Source organism: Phoca vitulina, unplaced genomic scaffold, assembly GCF_004348235.1.
Source record: "Phoca vitulina isolate PV1807 unplaced genomic scaffold, GSC_HSeal_1.0 scaffold43, whole genome shotgun sequence".
Lineage (NCBI taxonomy): Eukaryota > Metazoa > Chordata > Mammalia > Carnivora > Phocidae > Phoca > Phoca vitulina.
This window is the reverse complement of record NW_022589746.1, coordinates 3,352,100-3,373,611: the sequence shown is the minus strand read 5'-3', so window position 1 is coordinate 3,373,611 and position 21,512 is coordinate 3,352,100. Positions and strand designations below refer to the sequence as shown.

At 45.4% G+C, this 21,512-nt stretch overlaps 1 protein-coding gene across 11 annotated transcripts in view; it reads left to right on the top strand.

Annotated features, from left to right (window-relative positions):
* Positions 1-21,512, top strand: part of SIPA1L2 (signal induced proliferation associated 1 like 2) — a 212,733-nt gene that overhangs the window by 62,125 nt on the left and 129,096 nt on the right. For 7 of the 11 annotated variants that reach the window (XM_032430396.1, XM_032430397.1, XM_032430400.1 and 4 more), the window contains one exon: positions 7,781-7,854. The exons of 3 other annotated variants lie outside the window; for them this stretch is intronic. The gene's annotated coding sequence lies outside the window, so the exon portion shown is untranslated. Of the gene's footprint in view, positions 1-6,049; positions 6,156-7,780; positions 7,855-21,512 lie in introns of those variants that run through there. One more of the 11 variants, XM_032430403.1, reaches the window with a different exon arrangement.

Sequence of the window (21,512 nt, the reverse complement as noted above, 5' to 3'; positions counted from 1 at the left end):
ATACATACAGTCAGATCTTACAGGCCTTGGGGCTTCTCGCTCTTTAAAGTTTAAATCTCAGAGGGAGATCTTTCCTTCTTTCTCAGCTCTCCAGGGAAGTTTTATTATACAAGATGAAAGCCTACGGCAACTGACTTTCCAGGTAGGGTTCTGTTTGAACAATGCCGTTAGGGCTTGTCACTTTTTCCAGTAAGGCTGTTCCTTTGTTTTGGCTTGCTCTCCATCCCAACGTTGCTTTGTTGATATGAATATAATACTTTATATAAAAATATTCCACCTAAACATTTTAAATGTATGACTTATCTATTGACAGGTCACGTCACAATGTCTTGCTGGTACAGGGTGTTTGGCACTATTCCGTTCTGCGCCGGCTTGCAATACTGCATTTAGCTGACTTTTTTGTTTTGTTTTGTTTTTGTTTTTGTTTTTGTATCTTCACTGAACCTGGTACCTTGTTAGGCAGGGTGAGAGAATACAAAATTGAGTAGAGTTCTCTGATTTCTAGGTTCTTAGTCTAATGGAAGACATAAGCATGTAGATAAGTAATGGTAGGGGCACCCGGATGACTCAGTCGGTTAAGCGTCTGCCTTCGGCTCAGGTCATGATCCTGGGGACCTGGGATCGAGCTCCGCATCGGGCTTCCTGCTCAGTGGGGAGTCTGCTTCTCCCTCTCCCTCTGCCCCTCCCACCCACTCGTGCTCTCTCTCTCCACCCCCCTCTCTCAAATAAATAAATAAATAAAATCTTAAAAAAAAAAAAGGAAAGATAAGTAATGGTAATATTGGGTCCCGTCTGCCAGAACACAAGAGAGAGCAAGCGTTAAGTCTTCTCCGAGGCAGTGAGAACACAGTGAAGACACAGTAGCTGGAGAAAAGATGTTCGCGGGGACAATCCAGAAGTCCATAGTGCCTTGGAGTTTTGGTTAACAGGAGGCCAGTGTCAGGGAATGGAAAGACTGGTTAAAGTCACCCTTTGGTAGGATCCGGTGTTCTGTGGGGCTGGGAGAGAAAATGGCATGCGTATGAAGAATCGTGTAGCCCGTTGGCCAGAATCCAACACCTGCTCCTGCTGCCTGTGGCTTCCAGGTGAATAGCTCCCTCCACTCTTCGAGCCCCTTGTGTCCCCATTTAATGGGGAGACTGGCAACCAAATCGTCTGGTGCCTTATGTAAAATAGAATGCCTTCCTCATGGAACAGGCATTCGGTGTGTTATGCCCTCCCATTCATCCTGATTGCGGGAGATGGAAGTGAGACCAGATCCACAAACTTCTCCTGGAAACAAGACCAGGTCCACAAACTTCTCCACCATTACCTACCGTGGATTTGACAGGCACTGTGCTAAGCCAGCCTCCCACCGCCCTCCATCCCACTATGTTACTGAGCTATCCTCTTGAGCATTTGTTAATCTTCTCTGGCTGATGGAGCACAGGTGAAAATTTACCTTGGCTGGGTGTAGGATTTTCTCTCCATTCTTGCTTGACTGCTGGCCCAGAGCCGTGATAAGTGTTGGCTTGTGTCTCTTTTGGCCTTTCCAATTTCCTCCTCTATCCCTCTATTGAGATTTTGGTGTCTGGGTCTAAAACACTGAGTGAAATGAACCCCCCCCCCTTTTTTTTAAGAGTGTAGTTTAACTTTTTCTGGGTAAATCATCTTATCAGTTTTCTTGCAGACCTAGTCTGACCCTGATATTCATTAACTTGGAGGCTCTCTGTTTTTGTGAGTGTTTGTGGAAGAAAGGATAGGTAAGATGCCTCATTTTACAAAGCAAAAGTTCAGAGTTTCTCAAGTGCCATTGAAAATGGCTCCTGATGACACGGAATTTCTTCTGACTTTATCTTGTTTCTGTCTCTTAGTTTCTCCCGGTCTGCAAACTTACCTGTCTGGTTTCACATGCCACCAAGAGCTGCCTGTTTGTAGGATTCCATCCCCTCCAGGGTCTGCAGCGTTAGAACACGCTTACAGCATTGATTTTTGTCTTTGTGTGTGTGTGTTCAGCCTCCCATGGTGCTGCCTTGTCACTGAAGGGAGGGAAGAAAAGAAGTTTGGGAGGTCAGTCTTTTAAAAACATCAATGCGAGGAATTATTTGGGTCTCTTGGCTTAAGCAACAGCAGTAACACCACCACCACCACCAAAAAACCTGGGGCTCCATGAGATACTGTAGAAGTTTGGGGGTCTTGGAGGGCCTAGGGCTGCCGACAAAACCCTGATGATAGAGGCTCAGTCGAGTTCACTTTATTCCTCTGCTAGTTTTCAGAACAGGCAGGGATAGCCGCTTTAAGACAGTCCACACATTGAACTCTTGAACAGCCCAGTGGATCCTGAATTCTTACGGCAGATATTTCAGACTGCGGACACTCTTGCTATCTTTGGCTGGAATGTCGTCTCTGAGGAATCCTGTTGTTAGCTGTTCAGGGCTCTCACCAAGTTGAGGTGATCCTTGAGCTGTTGACAGTCCTCTGGGTTAACTCTGGCTTCTCTCTACTTCAGAATGCTCTTCCAGGACATTCTAGCAGGATCCAGGTTCCTAGGGAAGCAACTTTGCAGTGAATACCCTTGTGAGTTACCACCCTTGTGATGAATGGCTTTTTTTTAACCCCCATCCCGCCCCATACTTTTCTATAATGGAGAATTCCCAGAATGGTTTTGTTTAGAGATTTTTTTTTTTTTTTTTGCGCTTTCTGGACTGACAATACAGAGTCCTCTCTCTCCTGCTGCTGTGTCCTTTTCATCTCTTCATTTATCTGGGATTTCCAAAGACTGAGTGGGGTAGTTCGGTCTTTTTTGAATCTGCTGATTTTTCTGTGAAGCTGATGTCATAGTCTAGACCTTTATCCTTACATATGCAAATTATTAGATTACATTTAGCAGTTGGGGGCTTTGTCACTGCCCCCAGTTGGACGTGGTGAGAGCCTGTGTATGGCAGAGCAGTTTTAGGTTCTGCGGTCTGTGGCGTTTGGGTAGAGCACGTCTTCGGGAGTCCTGATGAGGAGACCTGTCCTTGCTAGCCCACCTGGAGCTGTTACAGGTCCAAGTGGGATTCTGCTGCTCCAGGGTAGCGCAGGCTAGGCAAAGCATGTCATTGTGGGTCAGCTTACCTGCACTTTCCTCCACAAATACCTGGTTTCCCACTCTGGCCTAAATTCCCTTGGAGATAAATTGTTGAGTCTGAAAGACTTCCCTGTTTAATTTCGGGTACGGGGCTTAATACCACTGCAAGACAGATGTGTCCTGCTGGGTGATTTCACTTGTTGGATACGAGTGTGGCTTGTTTTCTCAGCACTGCTGAGATTAGTGAGGTGATGTAAAGCCTAGAAGCTTTTCAGATGTTTGTGTTGTATCTGATTTTAAAGTAAAAGCCTCTGCCAGTGTGGGCTAATTAAGGTACATAAATGTGTAAACTCAATTTCTAGTTTAACTTACTTGCTTTTATTCCATAGGCAGTAGTTATAAGGAAGCAAGCCGCCTCCTTATTGGAGAGAAAGAGGGGACATTTGAGTTTTGCTAATCACAGACATGAGCGAGCATGCGGGGTGCAGAACCTCTCACTCAGATGCTCATTGTTGGGAATTATTTCCTTATTGTTATTTTAATAAAAATAATTGAACCCTCTTTTAGCCTGTTGGATAAAATTAAACTGACAAACTCTGTGGAATGCCTGGGAACAATGTTCAGTTCGCCGGTGACAGCTGCCAGGCCAGGGGTGCCCACAGCAAACATGGGCTAGATGCAGATCACATTTCTAGAAGGAAAACATCCCCCACGTGTGTTATAGCATCGAGATGTATGTGCATGACACAGACAGTGTGCTCTAGTTAACATGAGTAATGGTTTCATTCTTCATTAGACCAGCGTTCTTGCAAAAGCAAACCAGAGGGAAATCTACACCGTATTTTGAGAAAGAGAAAGGGGGCTATTTTTAGGGAAGCATGGCGGGAAAGAGATTTCCTATTTAAGGTTTGGGTATTCCAGAGGTTGGATTAGAGTAAGTTTGTTAAAAATAGAACTTTAAGTGTAAATATTTTGTTCCCTAATATGATATTATTATTTTAGCGCAGCTGTGTCCCCATCTCTTTTCCTAAGTAAGCCCCTCTCCTCTGGGTTGTGGACATCTTGTCCCCCAAGACAGTGTTGCTACTGATGTGCCCTGTCTCAAATCTGACTCCTAGATCTTTCCTACTTCTCTTCTCATTTCCTCTCATGGCTACATCGAAATAATTGTAGCACTTGTTAACATAGATCTCTCAGGGGCACAGACAAGAGATCAAGACAGAGCTTCAGGATGTGTCCATTTTGGTCTTTAATAGTGACTGTGTTGGAAAAATAAATATTTTCTTAGAGGTGAAATTGAAAGCAACGTTGTGGGAGGGTTTCTATGTCCATTTTGCCTTCTTGGGTAGATGATAAGCGTCCTGAAGTCAGGGCTCACGCATTATGTATCTTTCTTCATGCACCATGTGCCTTGCCAAGAAGTAAATGCTTAGTGGATGCTTGAAGGAAGGAATGAACGTGGGTTACCAGAAGGTGGATTTTGTGGATGCTTTATCTGTTGTTAATCAGAAAATTTTGATTGATCATTCCCTGGTGGCTCCAGCTCCGTAGTGAGTATACATGTATATTCATACTCTAGGGATTTATAGTCTGATGGTGAACACAGGAAATACTCACAAATTACAGAAAAGGTCTATTTTTAAAATGAATTTGAAAGTAGAAGGAGGCTGAGACATATATTTTATTAAGGGGAGGAAAATGTTCAGTAGAGGCCCAGAGGGGGAAGAGGACAGCGGATCCTTGAACAACACAGGTTTGAACTGCATGGGTCCACTTATACGCGGAATTTTTTATATATATACAGTTCTGGAAGTGTATTTTCTCTTCCTTATAATTTTCTTCATAACATTTTCTTTTCTCCAGCTTACTCTATTGTAAGAATACTGTATAGAATACATATGACATATAAAACATAGGACCGTGCATGTTATTAGTAAGGCTTCTGGTCAATGGTAGACTGTTAGCAGGTAAGTTTTTGGGGAGTCAGATGTTACACGTGGATTTTCGGCTGTGCAGGGGCTGGCACCCGTAATCCCATCCCCAGTGATGTTCAGGGTTTAGCTGTGTAATACAGTAGGTGGTGGAGCTGCTCCTCTGTTGAAATCCCGGGTGGGCTTTTTCTCCTTGCTGTCTGGCCACCTCCCACGAGTAGCTGGACCTGAGACAGGGGTCCACACGGTCGCATCCATGTGAGTGCGTGACGCACAGGAATCTTTTTATTTTATTTAATTTATTTATTTGACAGAGAGAGAGACAGGGAAAGGGAACACAAGCAGGGGAAGTATGAGGGGGAGAAGCAGGCTTCCCACGGAGCAGGGAGCCCAGTGTAGGACTCGATCCCAGGACCCTGGGATCATGACCTGAGCCGAAGGCAGACGCGTAACCAACTGAGCCACCCAGACACCCAACGCACAGGAATCTGCTTTCATCCCACTGGTCCTGTCTCTTCCCTTCGTTCTCCCCTTTTCTTCCCTAATGCCGTATCTGCCATGATGATCCACTCACTTATGCATTCTTTTATTCAACAAATCCTCATTACTTACCTGTTCTGAGCCAGACACCAGTTCTGTAAGTTAGCAAGAGCCACCCATCTCACCGCTCCGACTCTGGTCCTCAGGAGGTCAAGAAAGATATGATGCTATGTAAGTGCCATATATAAACATATTGTTATCAGTACTTATCAAAGCTCACATTTTATCACTGCTCACTCTTTTTTGGGCACTGGGCTAAATACAGTATTTATGTAAATACTATAAATTGATCTAAAAACAATATAAATTGACTTCATCTAAGTTAAACCTGTCTCTGACTTCAAAACCTGTTGTTTTCAAGATAAAGTTAAAATTCCCCTGCCTGGCTTTTTAAGGCTCAACACTTCAGCTAAATAACTAGTCTTTCCAGCTTTCGCTTTTAATGTTCACGATGAATCATTTGCTCCCACCACACCCACTTATCCATCAGCCTCCGCGGGCTGTGCACAGCCTGGGGCGCGCTGCCCTTTTCTCTCTTTGAAGATGGAGGGGAACCATTCTTTGAGGCCCTGCTCACATCTCACCCCCTCCCACTGGGACCTCTTTCCTCCTGGTGAATCCCTAAAGCTCTTGCTGTGAGTACTCCTTGTTTATGGGTTTTGGCATCCCGCCTTTGGTTTGCAGTTACTTTCCACGTGCTCGCAGCGCATCTTCAGTTAGTTTGCTTTAGCTGCCCCCTCCCCCACCCTGTGCAGCAGGGAGCGGTAAACCTGCTTGGCACCCACGCACCCTGGGCTCCTTCCAATCCTTAGATGTGAAAGTTGTCGGGGACCTTCAGTTAGGGTGGTGTTGCGGATCGAACCTTTTCATCTTTGAGATGGAGAGAGAACTGGATCTGGGTTGTAGAATAAAAACAGAACTTGGACGCCTGGGTGGCTTAATCAGTGAAGCGTCTGCCTTTGGCTCAGATCATGATCCCGGAGTCCCAGGATGGAGTCCCGCATCGGGCTCCCTGCTCAGCGGGAGCCTGCTTCTCCCTCTGACCCTCCCCCCTCTCGTGCTCACTCTCTTTCTCTCTCTCTCTCTCTCTCTCTCTCTCTCTCTCGCGCGCGCGCGCGCGCGCGCGCGCGCTCAAATAAATAAATATATAAATAAATCTAAAAAAAACAAAACAAAAACAGAACTTCTTCCAGGGGAAAACGAGAGAAGGCAGTGGTTTTGTGTTTGCGCTTTTGGAGTACCCAAATCCCAGACACAGGCCCCACATTATCTCACTTAACCTTCCTGCCGATTCTGCCGGTTGCCGTATAATCCCACGTCCTTTATCATCCCGGTGCAGATGAGGAAGCAGCTCAGGGATGCGTGCAGGTTTGTCCAAGGCCACCAGCTGGGAAGTCCGGGGGTTCTCATTCACGCTTGCTTTTCCCCGAAGTCCTTGCTGTTCCCACTCATCTTGCCTGTCTCCCAGTGCACAGTGTTTTGTTTAGTTCCACTACTGCACTCAGTACTTTATTTTTGTTTATTTATTTTTAAAGGTTTTATTTATTTGAGATAGAGCGAGAGAGAGGGAGCACAAGCAGGGGGAGCGGCAGGCAGAGGGAGAAGCAGGCTCCCCGCTGAGCAAGGAGCCCAATGTGGGACTCGATCTTGAGACCCTGGGATCATGATCTGAGCCAAAGGCAGACGCTGAACCCACTGAGCCTCGCAGGCGCCCCCACACTCAGTCCTTTAAACTGATACCTAGGAAACGGATTTGGCAGTAGCTCTCCCGCCTTGCCTTTTTTTTTCCTATTTAAACTTGCAGCAATGTACTCATATTTGTGTTTGATTTGAAACACTTTGAAAGCAGTTTTTTTTGTTAGCGTTTGTCTGCGTGAACGCATGCACTTGTCCCTGTTTCTTGCCTCGTCTCCTCCCGTGGTGGCGAGGGCTTCGCCTGCCCGGGGCTCTGCCGTCAGCATCACGAAGCCCGTCGCGGGGTTGCCTGTCGTGATGCGGGGCCATCGGGGCCCCGGCTGCTCCCACGGCTTCTGATTGTAGCAGCGCAACATCTGCCACAATTACTAATGCTCAGAAAGGCAGAATCAGCTGTTTTCCCCAAATGTTTTTCTGATTCATGTTTAACTGCTTTTCTGCTTGAAAATGCTGCTGCCGTCAGGATTTTTTCTCTTGCCTAAATGAAGGTACTGCACAGACGGTTGTGATTGGCAGTCCTGTCTGCATAAGTTAAAGCCCGCCTCGTGTTGTCATTTCTTTACAGGTTTGAAAATCTAGAAGGTAAAGATACCAAAAGAACGGCGTAGTAATGAAGTCTGACTTGTGGTGGATGGCTGGGTAAGAACGTTCGTATTTAAAATCTGAGAGATGTAAATATTTGACTTGATATAATGTGACCATACATTCTTCGCCACTGATTATTTAAACCTTCTGTTGAGCTCTCAGACAGATGGTCTTTTGAGTAATGAACTCCTTTGAATACAGTGAGATGCCATGTGGTAAACTGATGAAGTGGCATTATTAATAAATATTTTAAGCAACAACAACAAAAAAAAGCCCCAAAGTGAGAGTGGGTAGCTGCAGATTAGAAAAATCTAAATTCCCATCTTCTAGAGGGCTAGGAGTATAATGCCTTTCCAGGCATTTTCAGCAGCTCTTCTCCATTTCTGCAGAGTAGTGGCAAAAAAGGGGATCACTGACATGGTTACCGTTATCAAACCGAATTTACAAGACTCTCTCTGCCTATGTGTGGCTGGGCTTCAGAGTGATTGCAAGCCCTCCTCCCTCCTTGCTGGTCATTGTCATCCAAGGCAGTGCTAATGCAGTGAGTTAGGGATGTATAGAAACAAGATAAAAATGGTCAAAAACGGCCTGGGTGGCTCAGTCGGTTAAGTGTCCGACTCTTGATTTCGGCTCAAGTCATGATCTCAGGGTCGTGAGATGGAGCCCCGCGTAGGCTCTGCACTCAGCGGGGAGTCTGCTTGGGATTCTCTCCACCCCCTCTGCTCCCGTTCTCTTGCCTTCTCTCTCCAAAATAAATAAATAAAATCTTAAAAAAAAAAAAAAAAGAGAAATAATATTGACCATTATTTTTGTATGTTTCACCTTGAAATGTAAATTGGATCAGCAGATTTTCAGTTAAAAAAAAAAGGCTGCGTTTTTCCTGCTGTATTTGTGCCTTGAGCCCCTTCCTTTAATGCCCCCCCCCCCCAGAATTTTAGGCACATTAGCAGTACCTCACTGATTTATAATCAGGAGGAAAAAAGTATCCCACTTAAGTGAACTTTCCAGATCTTGGACATTCTCGTCAAAGACTGTGCCCACCTTCATCATCTAGCGTAGATGTTTGACGACGTCTGAGACCTCTCACACCCAGCTGGCTTCCTCAGTCGTTCTCAGTAACCCTCCCTGTGAACTGCTTACACTCAGACATGGTCCGCTTTAATTCTAGGTACTTTTCCATAGACGCGAGGAGTTTGCTTTCAAAAGCCACCATTTGGAAAGAATTAGAAAAAGGCCCTAGCAAGAGTGAAACACCGATTAAAGAGGATGGGGCTGTGAGACTGGAAATATTTGCAGTGGGGCCTTCAGAGAAGGAGGGGGTGTCAAGGGGGTGCCCCAGGTCGTCTGGGAGGGAGGGAGACGTGAGATGTGTGAGGCAGGCTGGACATGGGGGGACAGCAGGGTGGGGATTTTACTGGCTGCTCTTGACCTGTGTGCTTGGGTGACTGGGGCTAAGGTTATAGCCGTCTTGGGGCAGAGACCACGTGCTGTGGGGAGGGAAGGGTGCTGGTCGTGCAGGCCCAATCGACATCCAGCTCAGAAAATCCACCCATTTCCATTTGGCCTGCAGATCCTGGCCAGTGATCGAAAACTCCTTCTGTTTCCCATATTCTTTCTTGAAGAATCACCCTTGGTTTTATTCAAACATGTTCAAGTTCTACTATTTGATCACTCTGGCCATAAATTGGCCTCTTGGTATCTGCAGAGGTTCGTGCTCCTTGATGTGGCAGACGTGTCTTTCGACTTCTCCAGCTCCTCTGCCACACATTTTCTTCCCAGCCCCTTTGTGGACCCTGATTTCTCTGCTTTTGTGCCTTTGCACACACTGCTTGCAGTCATCCTTCTCATCGGCCTGGGTGATGTGGCTCGCCTGCCAGGAGTTGGCTGGATTGCCATCCCTTTGTGATGGGTTCTATCCAGACAGTGAGCCTTTGCTGTCCCTGTTCAGGGGAGCTGGGATCCTGTGGGATTGTGTGCCGGTTACATTATGACCACACTGTTGGGAGTCCTGTGTCCCTCTCCTTGGGGTTCTCCTGAGGCTAAGTACATGTTACCTGCCTTCCAGTAGGTTCATGGTCAATGTTTGCTGAAATAATAAATGAATGAAGTATATTTATGGAGCTCATCATTGTTTGGGGTTATAAAACAAATGTTTTGTCTGTGAGTCTTAATGATGTGGGAAGGTAAACGGCAAACAATATGGATATTCTGCATTTCACGCTAATTATGAGCTAAGGAAAGGGTATGTGGGGGTAGGAAGCCAACTGAGGTGATGAATGAATGAGATTGGTTGTAGTCTCTGAGAATTTTCCCTCAGGAGGAGGGTGGCTCTTCATATTTGCTTATCATACCAGACTTTAATCTTACGAGCCTGCTAATAAGACAGCCACCGAGCTGCAGAAGGAAACCGCCTGATTCTCGACTCTGTGGTTTGCAGAATTCATGAGAACCCTTGTGATTTGGGCTCTGCCTTCAGCATATGCCTGATTACTATAGTTATATTCATACTAATATTTATTTTCCTTTTGCTCAAGCAATTACTCTGTCGAAAAGCTTTTCTGTAAAAAGTGGATTATGTAATTACTTCTCTAGAAAATTGGCTTTCTACTTACTCTTAGGATTAGTGTTTGGGCAGAATGGGAATCACGTTTTGGGACCACCAGTAGCCTGTCAGGCCCTGCTGGGCCGTTCTGTATGGCCTTTGCCCGGCACAGATGTTAAACCAGTTGCCATGAGCAGAGTTGCTCATGACCCTGTCATGGGATTCACGGTCGGCCAGGGCTCTGCAGGGAGGGGTCTCTTCCAGATCTTCGTATTTCGGAGAAAATTGCATGAAGACTGAAGAATTTGGAAACAAAATATGTATCTGGGTCAGATAACTTTGGCTCATCACTTATGCACAGGAATTGCTTCATTGAACGCTATAGAGGGCCTCAAAGAAACTCTTTGTGAATAACGTGGGTTTTGGATGATGGTGACGCTGGTACGCTTTTCCTAGATCGGTCATTTTCAAAGTTTGCATTTTTGATCACTCCGCTCTGCCCTCTCCCCACCAAAGTGATCCTCAGGACACATTTTGAACACCATGAAAATGATGGTTCTGGGAACACACGTGACTAGAATGAGACCTGTGGCTCTGTCCCTGGGGGTTACCTGATTGTCTCACAGTGACCGCCTCACATCCCGCATCCTGTGATCACCTAGACATGACTTGCTTACTGTGGCTGTGATCACCTGTCTGTTACTTATTCTAGCTGTGTGTCCTATAAAAATCTGCTTTTTTGGTGTGTGTGTGTGGTGGGGGGAGGTGGGGCAAAAGTTTGCTTTATTTATTATTTATTTACAATTTTATTTATTTGGAGGAATGTATTCCTATGGTCCAGAAGCATATTTGGTGGAATGTTTACCCCCCACCCTCTGCCTGCCGTCCACGCCCCCTCCTCATAGCATCTGGTGCTATGGATGCCTCCGGAATCCTGCTGGAGACTTGTTATGCATGTTCAGGCAGATACTGATATTATCCGTTTCTGGTCCTAAACTGGTTGCATACATGTGATACTTTGCATCTCTCAGTGTGCTGTGAATGTCTCTTAACTTCTTTAGCTTTCCACGAAAAATAAGCTGATTTGGAAAATGGCCTTTGTTGACCTTCTACGTACACAATTGGGGAAAGGGCAGATGAGATCAGGGCAGCTTCTTGCTTGGCAGGACACCCCGCTCTCCTCAGAAGGGTGAGCTAGTCTTGGTTCCCAAAACCTCCATCTGTGGACAAACTGACAGCCTATGGCTTCTAGTCACCACCTGCCCCCCGCCCCCCACCAGAAGCAACCAGCCAACCAATAACAAAAAACAAGCAAAACAACAAAAACCCCTCAAGTCCAGAAAACCTTTCTTGACTAACCAGAATTCTTACTCTCTTTCTCTCCATTTCCTCAGAAAGTGTATGATTCTCTGGCAAACTCCCAGAATGTTCCAGACAGTTTTTTTTCCTGTTGCCCCTGCTTCCTGGGGCGTTGGAGAATGCCTCCCATCTCACAGGTCCTTATCTTTGTTCTGGCTGCTCTCTTCCCCGACTATGCCAGTCTGTTGGCTAAAACTTAACCGTTTAATTTTACATGGTGTTGTTTTGTTCTGTAACTCTCCACAACTAGACTGTGAGCTTGAGGACAGGGGCCCCCTTTTATACTTTCGTATACCCCATGTTTTAAGGTAGGGTAATTTTAGGGTAAAAAGTAGTTCGTCACTAAACCTTAACTGAATGAGAGGTATGTGAATTCTAGTCTCCTATCTCTAATTTCCTAGAGATGACTCTTCCTCAGGTTCATCATTTTAACATCTTCAGCCCCTACTTCATAATCTCTTCCAACCATGGGCTCATATTCCTCCCTGCTGAGGTGCTCAGGTTGTTCGCTCTTCCTGTTTCCTTGTGTCTGGCATCACATTCATTCGCTTTTCAGCAAACAGTGCAGACCCCTGTGATGGTTAGTGTCAACTCAGCTAGGCTATAAGCACTCAGTTATCCGGTCAAGCACACTAATCTGAGGTGTTGCCGAGTAGGTATTTTGTAGCTGTGACTAACTTCCACAATCAGACGATCTGAGTGGGCCCCATCTAATCAGTTGACTCAAAGGAGACAATCTGGGTGGGCCTCATCCAATCAGTTGAAAGGCTTTAAGAGCAAACCTGAGGTTTCCCTGAAGAAAAAACTGTGTGGATTGCAGCCTCAGCTCCTGAGAGTTTCTAGCCCATTCTATGCCCCCACAGTTGAGTAAACCAATTCCTTGCCTCTCTCCCTCCTCCTCTTCCCCACCTCTCCCCCCTACTCCCTGTACACATGTATATAAAGACACACTACTAGTTCCGTTTCTTTGGTAGAATCCTGACTTATCTGATGACACCATTAGTGACATTTTAGGAAATACCCACTCTTGCTATTTTCCTGATTGACAGTTGACATCGACTCCCCATTGCCTGCAAAAGCTCATAGCATGAACATGAAATACAGAGTCCTAAACCTCTGGCTTTAAGCTCCCTTCCCATCCTCATTCACTTCTGTCCCTTGAGAACCCTGGTACTTTAGGTTACAGCCGTCCCGAACCCTGCCCCTTCCCTGTGCTCTATCATGTCTTAATTTTGTCTGCTGCTCCTTCTACCTGGGATGCCCTTCCCTTTCCTCTCCACCTGGCAAACGTCCTGCTCATCCTTTAGAGTCTGACTTAGGTACCCTTCCTTCTGAGAAACCATCCTGACCAGCCCCACCTCTGACAGTTGGCTCTTCTCTTGGTGCTTCCATAGCATTATGCAGTTCTGTCTTTCATCATGTCAACATCAACATGTTTTAATTATTTGCACGTCTCCTTCCTTTACTAGAATGTGTACTGCTTTCAGGAACTGAGTTTTTGTCCTCCACAATGCCCAGTGCCTCGCACAATCCTCGAAGCAAGAACAGACATTGGTAGATGAGTGGAATGAACTGTGTTCCTTGGTGCACTACTTTGTGTGATTTCGTGGGGCTGTATTCGTTTTCCCACGCCGAGTAGGTTAAAGCATGTCTGTGGTCACACCTGCACCTCCTCTCATAGCCAAGTGCTGGTGGTCTGGCACCGTGTGCTCTCAGCCAGTGTCACTGATGGCTGGCTGGGCAGAGTCTCCTGTTAGATCTTCGACTAGACGGAGCAGGAAGCTCATCAGGTGTATTGACTTACAACGGAGGCGTGGGCTATAAAAACCCTTCCTTAAAAGTAGATGAAAAATGGGGGCACCTGGGTGGCTCAGTTGTTACGCGTCTGCCTTCAGCTCAGGTCATGATCGCAGGGTCCTGGGATCGAGCCCCGCATCGGGCTCCCTGCTCCACGGGGAAGCCTGCCTCACCCTCTCCCACACCCCCTGCTTATGTTCTCTCTCTCTGTCAAATAAATAAATAAAATCTTAAAAAAAAAAAGAAAAGTAGATGAAAAATGGTAAGTCCACGAGAGCGGACATTTCTGAATTATAGTGGCCTTTTATAGTTTTCTTTCCCCTCTCAGGGTAGTAGAGAAGTCTTTTATGAAGAGCTGAGGTATTTCTTCAGGTGAGAGGGACATCCTTATATGCAAAAGTAAGGTTATGCGGTGCATCCAATTGGCTGCCAATAGCCCAGGAGGTGCAAAATGCACGTTTTCCATCTAGTCTTTCCATCAGTCCACTGCATTGTTTTGTATCTAAATCTCTCTAGCTTCCTTTAGCCTCCAGATGTAGGCAGGGCTCTGGGTCTGCTAGAAGATAAAAATGGCATTTTGATTTTTGTGACCTGAGTAGTCTTTCCAGAGTTTGAGGTAAAATGGCAACATGGTTGCTGATTGTGTTCTTATCAGTAACAGCAGAAGGAGGAGGAGGAAAGGAACTTCTGCTCAGTTTGTAAACAGTTTACCGTTCTGAAATGTTGTCTAATGAATTTGCATTGTAACTCTAGCTCTTAAAGGAAGCCAGAAATGACTTATTAAAGCAGCAATGTAGATCTGTACTGACACAGAAAGAGGTCATTGATACTCTAATTGAAAAAAAAAAAAAAAGTTGTAGAATAATATTGGATCTAGAGTATGGTGTAAATTCCATTGTAAACATTTAGATAATCATACGAGAATTAGAAAACTGGAAGGCACTCTGCATGCTCTCTCTTTATATGTAAGTGTGATAAATATAGCTAATTATTAAGTTGTTATTATTAAACTCTTAATAATATTAAGAAAGTCTTTGTTTTTTCTCAGCAGTTTGAATTTTTAAAAAACAATTATCATGCTTTCTCAGAATAAAAAGCCATTAAGTGACTTTTCAGTTTTTTGGTAGAGAAAACAATCCAAGGACAAGAGGTTAGAATAAATAGGTGTAAATCACAGCTTCTGTAAAGGTGGTGATATTATGTATGAATTACTTATTTTTCTGCCTTTCCCCATCTTTGTGAAGGTAAGTAGATTGCTTTTATAGGTAAACACAAACAAAGCCAGCCATGGTTCTTCTAGGGCACTGAGATTCCCACACAGAGCCTTTTAGATATTTGAGTCAGGTGCTTTAATTTGACATTTCTAAATCACATAGGAAAATAAGAAATGTGAAAAAAAATAAGAAATGTGTACGAGAAGAAGTTAGAAATCCCTCACCAAATGTATGCTGTTTGTGGAACAAATTTATGTCCCTGGGCAAGTTGCCTTTCTGCTTTTCAGTGTTACACTACAAGGAACATTGTAACAATTTATGCCTAACTAAAGGCCTGCCCAGTAGGCTGGTCAAAATCATTAGGCTTAAAATGGCTGTCAGGTTACTTGTCATTTTCAGGCATTGTTGCAAATGCAAATACCTTGTTTTAATATGGGCTTGGCTGCTCTGGTGGCTTCTGTAGCCCTCGACTTGGCTGATTTTTTTTCTCAGGGAGCAGAGGTATGAAAAGGAGCAAACAGTCTTGGGTCTGTCCTGTTCACCAAAGTGTAAACCCTGATCACTCCTTTCAGAAGAATTCACATGTTCAAGACACAGTGTAGTGGGCTTTACCCCAGCATGCAGGGAGTTCCTGCCTTAACAAGGGGGAGGGGGGGTTCTGTTTTGGGAGCTGTTCTGATTGAGAGAAAAGCATAATGAGAACACTTAGGCGCTTAGGTCCTTATTTTTTCTTTTTCCTGTGAGAAGACTTGGGTTACTCTGGGTGTTAGATGCCTTTTATTTGATAGTGAAGTAGGTGACCCGGGAGGCAGAGATTACAGACTTACTATTTTCTTTCTACTATCACATTCCTACACTACTTTGACCAAACTTGTCTTTATGACAGCAGATACTCTTTTTGAGAGATAAGGATTATTATTGTCATTTAAGCACATTTATATTCGAAAGTCTTTACAACCGTTCGGTCATGTAACACATTCCCTATGCCCCAGGATGTCCCAGAGCATGGAAATATTTCAGTGCCTATTCCCTGTGTAAGAGCATAAAACCTTCATTTTTATATCAGGAAAAAAAAGATTTGTGTTGGGGAGGGAGGTTTACCTAAGTATATGCATATGCTTTTCTGTATACTTACATGCGTAAGCCCGTATTTAAAGCATTTGTTATGAAAATATTAATGGCAATGTCATAAACTGCAGTCTTGGTTCTTTCATATCATGACAAAAAAATCTTTCAATAAATCACTCAAATTATGTTTGTGTACAATACATTCTTCTATCACTAATTAGACCTCTGGTAAAAATAGAGTTTATTATATAGGTTTCGCTCTGTGTCGCTCTGTCCCACAGCCTTAGGACCACAGGCTTTTCTTTGGTTGGCTCGTGCTGGACAGATCCCGCGCAGGGACAGACACAGCTAGTACAGAGTAAGCCTTCTGGAGGAGCACAGATTTACAAAAGTTACTTAAAATAACGTCTTGAAGATTCTTGGACAACTTTGCTGGTTTGCTGTGGCTGAGGGAATTAGTAGGTGGCAGCGCCTGATTTTTGTCATGCGCAAATACAAGTGTACAAACAAGCCTGTTCCATTCATAGCCCCAGGCTATTTGCATCCACTTAAGGAGGAATATCTATGAGCACATGCAATGGGCAGGTCCTCCTGGGGCTCAGCTGGCTTCCTGGCTTCCCAGAGGTGGGCAAACCCAGACTGCCCAGTGCTTACTTGATCGTTTACTAGTCATGTGATCTTGGCCACTTGGTGTTGACTCTGAGCACATTGAACTGTTGTTAAGAATTAAATGAGATAATGTAAATGCAAACACCTAGCCAGGGCCTAGTCCACAAACGACCGACCCTGAGGTCATTGTATTTTCCTTTTCTGTCCCTCTGTGGGGTTTGGCCCAAGTTCTTTTAGTTTCATCTCTGGCTTCTTGGACAGTGAGAAGTGAGGTGGGTTGGGGTCAGGTTGTGGAGGGGTCCTGAGGAGAAATTTTCATCTTATTCTGTGTCAGAGGGAAATGACAAGAGGTTTTTTTTTTTTTTTTTTAAAGATTTTATTTATCCATTTGAGAGAGAGAGTGAGAGAGAGAGAGCACAAGAGGGGGGAGCGGGAGAGGGAGAAGCAGACTCCCCGCTGAGCAGGGAACCCGATGCGGGGCTCAATCCCAGGACCCTGCGATCATGACCTGAGCCGAAGGCAGTCGCTTAATCAACTGAGCCACCCAGGCACCCATGACGAGAGGTTTTTGAAGGTTCTGCATGACTGGACCTGACCAGATGTGCTTTAGGAAGGTCATTGTGGTACCGTGCTTAAGATTAGAGTCGGATGCATTTTAGAACTTTATGACAAAATAACTTCACACTCTATGTAAGGGAGCCTCTTTACGGCTGCACTTAACATACAGTGAATCATCATATGATCGACCGTACTGGAAACGAATAATTCCTTATAGATGAAATGCCCGCATTTTCAAGTATGCCATATATAGACGCAACTTTGCCTGTAGGCAGGAGATTGAATTACATCACTGCAGTATCTCTATTTATGTTGGATGTCTCTGAAATGATTTTATTGCAGATTAACTATGAAATGAAATTTGCCTTTTTCAGGCAGTAGAGAAATTACCGAAGAGCCCAGAGAGACTTTCCCAAGGTTACGCAAATAGGTGGTAGCAGTCCAGTGTTATTTATACTGCTCATGATGACTTTAAATTATTACATCCTTAACTACAAATGCTAAATATTCAGAGGACATTTTTGTATATCAGATGCTTTGTAATAAAAAAGGAATGAAACTGTTTCATCTCTTCTGGTCGGGGTCTGGGTAGGTATTTTTAAATAAAGGACAGAAAAAGAGAAATTTGAGGCTCAGCTGAAGACTCTACATTCCTTCCCTGCCTTGTTCGCTTTCTGTGTATCTGTAGGATCAAGGCCACCCTTGCCTCTGGGTCACGCGCCTGGGCTCTGCTTTCAAAGAGAGCCCGGCTCCCGGGGACAGCCTGTTTGTGCAAGTGTGCCAAAAACTAGCCCTTGGTTGGTGCTGATGTGATTTTCTTTCACAGTTTCTTTCTTTTCATTAAAATATCAGTTAAAAGCATCAGACCAGCAGATAAAGTTGATGGGAGCTAAAGTCCAAGTTTAACTGAACACTTTTATTATGTAAGCATCATTACATTGTGTTGACTTACTATCTTAACTTGCAGGTGCAAATACTAGCAAAGTAATTTAGGATTTGTTCAGTGTCAATAAACCTGAGGTTTTAGGAGAAAAAAAAAAACACTATTCGGGGTGCCTGGGTGGCTCAATCATTAAGTGTCTGCCTTCAGCTCAGGTCATGCTAGGGTCCTGGGATTGAGCCCCACATCAGGCTCCCTGATCCGCGGGAAGCCTGCTTCTCCTTCTCCCACTCCCCCTGCTTGTGTTCCCTCTCTCGCTCGCTGTCTCGCTCTCTCTGTCAAATAAATAAATAAAAACTTTAAAAAAAAGTCACTATTCAGTCTCATTTGTTAAAGACAACCTGGGTGGCACGTGGACCTCAGAATGCAGGAAACCCATAGATCTCAGTGTTACGGGTTTTACATTTTCTTTCTTTCTTTCTTTCTTTTTTTTTTTAAAGATTTATTTATTTGAGAGAGGGAGAGCACGCATGCATGTGTGCAACTGTGAGCAGGGGGAGGGGCAGAAGGAGAGAGAGAGTCTCAAGCAGACTCCGTGCTGAGCATGGAGCCTGACTCGGGGCTCGATCCCACACCCTAAGATCATGACCTGAGCTGAAACCAAGAGTCGGACATTCAACCAACGGAGCCATCCAGGCGTGCCCAGGTTTTGTGTCTTCTTATCATCAAAGTTATTTCTGTTCAGTATGTCTCCTGGACTCTAGAGCTGTTTTCTTATTGAAAGTAGTAAAGCCTAGAGATGAACTCTCAAGAACTCGGTGTCCTTTCGAGCTCACAGTGGGCGTTCTGGGAGTGTTAAGGCGCCCCATGCAAGCAATGGATGTTGCTGATAATAGTCTGGGTCAGGTTTTAAATTTTATCAGCCTCCTCCACAAAATGGACCCCTATCCCTCCTCCCCTGCCCTCCCCACTCCCCCACTTGTCTAACTCCCTCCTCTGTTTCTCTGCACAGTTTCCCTCCTGCATTTCCCCCCAGTTCCTCGTCCTGCTTCCTTTCCTTCCTTCCTCCCCTTTCTCTGCCCTCTCCGCTCTGACATGTCTCTAAACTGCCAGAGACCCCTGGCTGGCCTTCGTCCTCCTCCCCCTCTCCTGCCTGACCTCAGTGCCCTGAGCCTGCGGGTTGCTGTCCTCCGGACGGCAGCTGGTAGCACAGTGGTAGAGCTACGCAGTGAACGTGTGGGAGGACGCTCAGGGAGACGTAGTCGCAGATTGGAAGGTGCCACTGCATTGCCATCTGGCTTTTGTAGTTGGTACTTTTGATCTGACCTGGTCACTTTGAGAGGAAAGGGCCTGACCTGTGGAACATGCAGCGCCGGCCTTGGTCTTGGGCACCACAGCTGTCCCCCCCCTCCCCCCGCCCACATATGGATGTCCGGGGTCTGCCTGGGCCTTCAGTCTGCACGGAAGTCAGATTCAGTAACAGAACCCGTGGCATCAAGCTCACAGCAGCCAGTTCTGTTCTGGTTGCCAGGTCCTTGGGGCCTTCTGGTCCGAGCACGTGGTCCTCAGGCTCCCGGTGCACTGAGGCTGGCCCCAGGAGCAGCTCCGAACCGCCAGACTCTACTTCTAGAAGGCGGGGGAGGTGGTGCTGCTTGTCAGTCCGATCAGAATCAGCACATGATGGGCGCACAGCATTTCCAAGATCATGTGTTAGGGGCAGGACTGTGTGGGCCCAGATCTACTCTGTGGGGATACAGAATAGACTGAACAGTGCCTTCCTGAAGGATGCAGGAGTGGGGATCTCTTCACAGGCCCTCCCCATCCTTGTAAAAGTGGCTTTCAGGGCTCAGCTGGACTCCAAGTTAGCAACTGTTGGCCTCTTACCTCTTCATTAAAATGAAGAAGCTACACTGAGTGCTTTTGCATATTCTGGCCTGACCTTTGACTGGCTCCTAAACCTCAGGACTTCTCCCACTTGGAAAGACTCCTTCATCTGAACTCCCTGGGGCCCTGCCTAAGGACCCAGCTCTAGTCACCATGGTCAGACAAGACTCCCTCCCAGGCAGGATCCTAGCCCACAGGGCTTCATTTGCCAGATTAGCCCGAGGGACTGAGCTGCTTTACTAACCGTGACACTTACAGTGAACTTGGTGGAAGGCTGCAGACTGCAGATAAATGAACTTCCCGTGGCTTGACAGAGGACACCTGAAGGAGAGGTATTCTCATTCCGGGGTGCCATAAACAGAACTCATGTGACCGGTAGGGCACCTGCATCAGCCATCACAACAGTTTTAGGATGCATTGAGAATAAGGTAGATAAAACTTGTGTCTCTAGAATATTCATCGGCTGGACTGAGGAGCTGACACAAATAGGAAAAAGAACATGGTATTCTATACCCTTGCAGATTGAGATGCCAAGGTCACATTTTGGTTTTCCTCCTGACTGGTGAGTCAGCAGGCCCACTGTGGCTTTTCTGGAGGAGTAACTGTAATTCAGGAGAGGATCTGAGATCTGTATTAGAAATTCAGGCAGCACCCGTGTACCTTCTTATGGCCATGAAGATTGAGACATAGTTTTTCTTATCTTCTCAGTTATGTGTGTGTGTCTGTGCGTACGCGTGTGCACATTTTTTTTTAGCATGTGTAGACAAAACACTAAACATTAAGTCAAGATTACACAAAGTAGAAATGAGCAAAATAAAAGCTCTTAAAGATGACACCGCTCTCTGTAGTGATTCTTTGTCTGGATAACTTGCAAACAGCAAGATCAGGTACTTGAGGTGATGCTGTTTGCTGCCAGTGATGAAAAGGTTTTAATGGAAAATGGTTGTGGCCTTTCTGGAAAGGGAGTCGTGTAGCGTCATGTAGAATGAGGCTTTGAAAGAATCAGATCTTGCTAGGACACCAGTCATTCTTTTACTCAGGGTTATTCTTGGGGTATAAGCCCTTACTGAGCCTCCCTTACTGCCTTCTGCCATGTTGGAGAAGGGAAGGGGGTGCTTGCAGGGATCGGAGACCTTGTAGAGTGCTCTCGCCTGGGCTGTGTTAGAAATACCCTAGCCTGATGGAATCTTTCTTGTTCACACCCTCCACAGAGCCGAATGCTGAGCCCAGTGTCAGCAGAAGCCCTCATCTGCCTGACCGTGACTGGCCAGTGGTAGAACGGAGATACTTGAGCTTTGCACTCCTGCCCTTGATATTACTGGGACTTTTTTGTTGTTTATACAGTTGACCCTTGAACAGTGGGGGATTGAGGGATGCCAACCCCTCATGCAGTGGAAAATCCAGGTTTAGAGGTAACTCCCTCTAAAACTTAATTACTAATAGCCTATTGTTGACTAGAAGCCTCACCGATAACATAAACAGTCGATGGACACATATTTTGTATGTTATATACATTACATCCTACATTCTTTTTTTTTTATGTTATGTTAATCACCATACATTACATCATTAGTTTTTGATGTAGTGTTCCATGATTCATTGTTTGCATATAACACCCAGTGCTCCATGCAGAACGTGCCCTCTTTAATACCCATCACCGGGCTAACCCATCCCCCACCCCCCTCCCCTCTAAAACCCTGTTTGTTTCTCAGAGTCCATAGTCTCTCATGGTTCGTCTCCCCCTTCGATTTCCCCCCCCTTCATCTTTCCCTTCCTTCTCCTAATGTCCTCCATGCTATTC